The 6,768-nt window shown below is 37.1% G+C and overlaps 1 pseudogene; it reads right to left on the reverse strand.

Moving 5' to 3' along the window:
- Positions 1-722: 722 nt before the first annotated feature.
- On the reverse strand, positions 723-5,114 carry LOC107816291 (G-type lectin S-receptor-like serine/threonine-protein kinase SD2-5; annotated as a pseudogene).
- Between the last annotated feature and the right edge of the window lie 1,654 nt (positions 5,115-6,768).

Raw genomic sequence — 6,768 nt, forward strand, 5'->3', positions numbered from 1 at the left:
AACAAAGTAAAATCTGTATCAAAATTAGAGAAACAAAATAATGATATCAAAATCTAAGAATTAAACCTACCATGAGCACTTGTATCGGCTCTAAAACAATGATTTTAGAGAGATGCGAAATGGGGAGTGATAATGGCGGAGGCCTAGAGAATTTGGGTGGGAGAAGAGTTATGAATCGTGGGTTTGTGGGAGAAGAGAGTAAAGTGTATGCAAAAAGAGAGAGAGAGAACGTGGTTAGAGCAGATATACGGTGATTATGTGAGAAAAAAGACAAAAGGAGAGAGAAAAATATTATTTAGCATATATGGTGCCTTAAATGTAGGATGTAACTATAATTAGATATTTTGCTATAAAGGATAAAAGGTATCTATAGGATGTAATATTTTAAAATGGTATTTATTTAAAATAAATAGGGTACTAAGCTTTTCTACAGGGTGTAAAATTTCCTTTAAAGTTACAAATACATTTATGATTAAACTATTTAATGTCCTTGCATTGGAGCTCATAAAGCTTAGGTTTTATATATACATCAATATATAAAAAAGGCAATCCGGTGCACGAAGCATCCCACATTTACGCAGGGTTCCGGGAAGGGCCGCACCCCAAGGGGGTGTGATGTAGGAAGCCTACCCTGATGCAAGCATCACTGACTGATTCCACGGTTCGAACCCATGACTTATAGGTCACACTGGAAACAAATTTACCCGTGACATATATATACACGTCAATATATGTGTTAATATAAAGCTTAGATCTTTCTTCCTCACCACTTTCATGACACTTGATGCATATTGAATAAATTTACATGACTTATGCAAAGAAAACAAACTAGTACAACTTTGTGATAACAGTGAAGAAATTTAAACAGCAGCCAGCATGATGCATTTTATAGAGCTAGAAATTAGCAATGTTTAAGAAGAAATTCCCACTCACCTTGGGCCGGATGGGATTGAGGGAAATAATGGAGCAGAATCTACTATATTGATATCTGATACGTTTTGTGGCATAAGAAAGTTATAGTCCGGACTCTTTTCAACATCCACCGCGCCCTCGATGACCATGACAACTATTGACATTGATGGTCTCTTGGTATAAACGCGTTGTAGACACCACGCTGCAACTTGCATTGTATCTACTACTACTTCCTTATAAAGCTGCATATCTTCACTGCGCTTATCGATCAGATCCACTAGTCGCCCTTCCTCTGCCTTTCTCTTGAGAAGACTAAACAATAGCCTTTGCTCCTCGGGCTCAGACGGCTCGAAATTTTTTCTTCCACGCAAGATCTCCAAGAGTACAACGCCAAAGCTATAGACATCTACCTTTTCTGTTATAACTGCACTAAGCCATTCAGGAGCTAGATAGCCAGGAGTACCTCTCATGGTAGTCACAACTTTGCTCTGAGTCCGATCAATTAGCTTGGAAAGTCCGAAATCAGAGAGCTTAGCATCATACTTCTCATCTAATAGAATGTTTTGAGGCTTAATATCCAAATGTAGAATTTTTTGCCTGCATTCGTCGTGGAGGTAGGCTAATCCTTTGGCTATGTCATGAATAATCTTCTTCCTGCATTTCCAATCTAGAACGATTACTTGATTGCCAGAGTAGATCCATTTGTCTAGCGATCCATTGCTCATAAACTCATATACTAGAAGTCTGTGAGATTTCTCAGCACAGAAGCCAATTAATTGGACCAAGCTGAGATGATGTATGCTGCCAATGGTTTCAACCTCAGCTAGGAATGATTTCTTGGCTTTGCCTATTCCATCAAGGCATTTCACTGCTATCTTTGTGTCGTCTTTTAAGGTCCCTCCGAACACTGATCCAAATCCTCCTTCACCAAGCTTTTTGCTAAAGTTCTCAGCTGCAGACTTTAGATCGTCGTAAGAAAATCTAACAGGCATTCCTGGCATGTTATCTAGATAATGCTCTTCCACTTCATCTTCCTTTCTCTTCCTCGAGAATATGAAAATTATGCATCCGATTACGATACCAAGAGCAGAAATTCCTGTAACAGATCCCACTATAGCACCATTCATGCGCCTCTTCCTTCTTGCAACAGCTGGTTGAGTTTCGTTCTGTACTTTCACATTCTGTACTTTCACAAATGCAGAGGAATTATACCTTGTCTTGTCCTTCTCATTATTCATCAACGAAAAGATCTCGGACGGAAGGTAGCACTCCCCACTAGAAGAATTTGAACCGTAATGAAAAATAGCAGCTTTACAAGAACAATTCCTCAAACATGCATTTTTTACAGGTATTCATGTCTGTGTCAATAATATCTGCACCAAACGCGAAACAATTCACATCATTGAGCTCCAAATATCTGTGGTTATTTGAGTCATTACAAGTCATTTTTGTGATCTCAGAACAACCAAGATTAGGCTGCCTATCATTTATCTGTCTAAAATAGTTTGTTGAATCAGAACTTGATTTGGGACAACTACACTGTCCATTTGAGCAAATGCCATATCTTCCACATACCATTGGATAACCACACTCACCATAAAAGCCTGTAAAAAGGTCATTGACCTCTTTCCACTGGTCTTGTCACTCATACACTTTCAAGTGCCCATCAAATTCCAGTTTCATAAATTGAGCTGAAGATACAGGAGCAACAGAAACCAGTATAGTTGGATTCTTGGAGTCATTGGAATTTGTGATTAAAGCTAAGCTTCCATTCAAATACATGACATAGTTGGATGCTTTACTATCCGTTAGTCCATCTATAGAACTCTCAAAATATGTTTGTGGTGGACTCGACTCAATGAAAGCAATCAAACCATTATTTGTGGCAGAGAAAGAAAACAAACCTCCCTCAGTCCAGTTTGTTGCTGAGACACTTGCTGTTAGCTTCTTTCCCGATACTAACTTCTGTCCTGGTACCAGAGAATCAGTTGGATGATCAAATGATTGCCAAACAGTAACATTGTTGACATCAAAGAGAACAAGATTTCCCAAATGAGTCAACTTTAAGCCAGCAACAGATTTCTCAGTAGTATTTGTTGACCAAACCAAAGTACCATCAGCATCTCTAAGTACCAAGTTTCCTCCTAATGTGAGCTGCAAAGTTGCATTGATCCTAACTGGATTATTCCCATTAGCAGACCAAACAACTTGTGGGAATCCTACATTAACAGCTGTAATAGAGGAAATACTATTTGTGTACACAATGAAAATGGCAAAGATGTAAGTTTCACAATTGCCATTACAGTAGAATCCACAAGCATATCTTGGACCAAAGCTTCCTTTAACAAGTATAGCCCTTACTATAGAGCCAACAGTGAAGTTCACTGAATGTGGTGCTGAATAATTGTTGATCCAAGTAGTTGAAAGATTTGCAGTTGGATAATCAAAAGGTTGGCTGGTTAATGAATGAAAATAACAAAAAAGAGTGAACAAGAAAGGGAAAATCTTTCAACTACTTGGATTAACCAGCCAACCTTTTGATTATCCAACTGCAAATCTTTCAACTACTTGGATCAACAAGTATAGCCCTTACTATAGAGCCAACAGTGAAGTTCACTGAATGTGGTGCTGAATAATTGTTGATCCAAGTAGTTGAAAGATTTGCAGTTGGATAATCAAAAGGTTGGCTGGTTAATGAATGAAAATAACAAAAAAGAGTGAACAAGAAAGGGAAAATCTTTCAACTACTTGGATTAACCAGCCAACCTTTTGATTATCCAACTGCAAATCTTTCAACTACTTAGATCAACTTGCAGTTGGATAATCAAAAGGTTGGCTGGTTAATGAATGAAAATAACAAAAAAGAGTGAACAAGAAAGGGAAAATCCAGCTTACAGCCATAAAGAAGAGATTTGTATGATATCTGTAAGATGGTGAAGTGGCCTAAGTAAACCTCATTTTAATTTAAAATAGATGCATGGACTTGGACACTTAGAAAGAATCAACCCCAGAGCATTGACCTATCATTTACTTCTTGACTTACTTTGTTGGTCAACCACTACTATTTTATTTTCAACTTACATTATGGTTTGGAGGGAAAAAAGGGACCTGCTTAAATTAGTGGAAACTTGGAAAAACTAATTAAGTGGACTGCAAAAGGAGTCAAATAGAAAACATTGACCTTCCTATTTCATCCAACTTCCCCGCTTTTTCCTAAAAGGCAGCCTAGTGCAACAAGTTTCGCTGTGCGCGGGATGCGGAGAAGGGTTGGATCACATTAGTTTTATGTATGCAGCCTTACTTTGCATTTGCAAGAGGTTATTTCTTCAAGTTGAACCTGTAACCTCTTGAGTACAGGATGGTAACTTTTACCTTTGTGCCAAGACTTTCCTTCAGCTTCTTCCTCAAATTCTTTTTTATTTATTTTTTGTTTGGATGTACTGAAATTGAATGACTACTTCTAAAAGTTTAAACTTTTAGAGAGATGCAACTTTTTATTTTTTTTTTATTTATCTTGCGTTTTCACACATCTTCATATAGAGAGTTGATTCTTTCTCTTGGATCATACGCATACATATTTACTTACTTTTCCTTTAATTTGCAGATTTTTTCCCAGTAAAATGAACAAAAGAATGAAAAAATGTGAAAAGGAAGTACGAGAAAAAATGACGTGTCTAATTGACAACAGATTAAAGGCAAAAGAAGAAGGCAATGGCAAGGCCCTCAATAATGACCTATTGGGTATATTATTAGAGTCAAATTCTAGAGAAGTTGAAGAGCATGGTAGCAAGAAGTTTGGAATGAGTAAACTGAAGTAATTGAAGAGGGCAAATTATTCTATTTTGCTGGGCAAGAGACTACATCAGTGTTGCTTGTGTGGACATGCGTGTCCCTCAATCACATTAATATGTTATGCACGCTAGATAAAAATATTCCACGAGATTTTTTAGAAAACGTTTTTTAGAATATTCTTTTAGCCCATTCTCTTTCCTCTCACAAACACCTTCACCATCTCACGCCTTTCTTCTCCTCAAAAATAGTCATCCGCCATTTTCTTATCATCTGCAACGCAACACCAAAAGAAATTCTCCATCACAAGTTCTGGACATTGTCATGACAAACCACCAATTCTTCCTCATTTCCATCTTACAGAACACACCAGCAACCATCTTGCAAACACCCAACAACCATCTCCTCTCCATGAAAAAGAGCTTTGAAGTCACTACTCACAACTTCGAAATTTCACAAGTGTGGTCAAAGTTGCTTGAAATTTTGGGGGCCGTGAATTGGCAGTAGAACCGTGAAGTCAAACCCAAATGGGGTTTTTGCAAAGTAAAAACAGCAGTTGTGGCAACACCAAAGTCAGAGGAACGCTACAATAATGAGACGGGACAGCTAACCATGGACAAACAGAGCGACAACGGAAAAAATGCATTATAGAGGCTTGCCAATGAGTATTTCCAGCCAGTCAAATCCAAAGTGATGTGGTGATTTTTGCGGTCTGGAGAGTGGTTTTGTGGAAGAGGAAAGAAAGAACAATGGAAAAGGGTGGTCGGAGATGAGAAAGAGGACACCGGTGAGAGCTCCTAATGAAACTTACATCAAATCATTATTGCAGGCCGCAACTGGGACACATGGGCCGAGCTTATTTTGTCAAATCATATATCCTACTATCAAGAGCTAAATAAATTTATATGTATTTCATCCTTAAAAGTCCAAATTTGCTATGTAATAGCTTATTGACGCATAGGTGTGGGCGTTCGGATAGTTCGGATTGGATATGAAAATTTCGGTTTTAGAATTTTGGTTTTCGGATTGAAAAAATGACAATCCAAATCCAATCCAAATAAGCTCGGATTGAATCGGATTTTTTAAGTTCGGCTTCGGATTAATCGGTTTGGATATTTTTGATTTTCGGTTTTGAGCTTATAAGTTGAGATGTTTCTTCTTTTTATAAAAGTAAATATCCAAAATTTCTTGAAAAGTTCCTCACTCTCACTGCAATTATCCAAATAAAGTATCAAGTAATGAAATTATTACCAATGAATGCAACAGAGACATTAATATGGTCAATAAGAAGTAGCAATAGTAAAACCATGTCCAAATAGAAAGTATTCTGAGAGTATTATTATTTCCATATGAATAATGGACTAAATATAAAGTATAAAAATTTCGGATTTTCGGACATCCAAAAATCTGAAGTACCAAATCCAATATCCAATCCGAAATCCAAAAAATTTAAAAAATCAAATCCAAAACCCAATCCGTAATCCCAAAATCCAAAAGATTCGAACTTCGGTTTGGATTTCGAATTTGCCCAAACTATGCCCACCCTTATTGACGCAAGCATGCATCACTATATCAGCCTACTTACCAACTTATAACAAACCTACTTACCATAAGTGAGTCAACTAACAGAAAAATGATAATCGGAAGGTAAATAATTGGATTCTTTCTTTTTTCTTTTAAGAAACTCAATAAAAGTGTGAAACATCAATTATTACCCTACTTCAATTCACAAAACCAAGCTCAAACTAATGATCCCGTTTCTTAGTTCCCTACCTTCCAAATGTGAGAGGAGATCTTAAGCAAGTAATTAAACAATCTTTCTGGATTAGCATGCATTAATTGTTTCTGGTACAAACTCTTGTCTTTGCTCTATTTACCCTGTATAAAATGGTGCTTTCTTTTGCCATCTTGCCATCAACTTGCTTTTGGAGCTCTCTTCACTATTAAACAACTTCAGAAAGCGAGCAGTCTCTCTTTCAAGAACTCCCCCTCCCCCACCCAACATTTCTTCTTAAACAATAGAAAAGAGTAAGAAAGCAAAATCTTCAATTTCATATCCCAAGAAAA

Source organism: Nicotiana tabacum, chromosome 8 (assembly GCF_000715075.1).
Source record: "Nicotiana tabacum cultivar K326 chromosome 8, ASM71507v2, whole genome shotgun sequence".
NCBI classification, from domain to species: Eukaryota; Viridiplantae; Streptophyta; class Magnoliopsida; order Solanales; family Solanaceae; genus Nicotiana; species Nicotiana tabacum.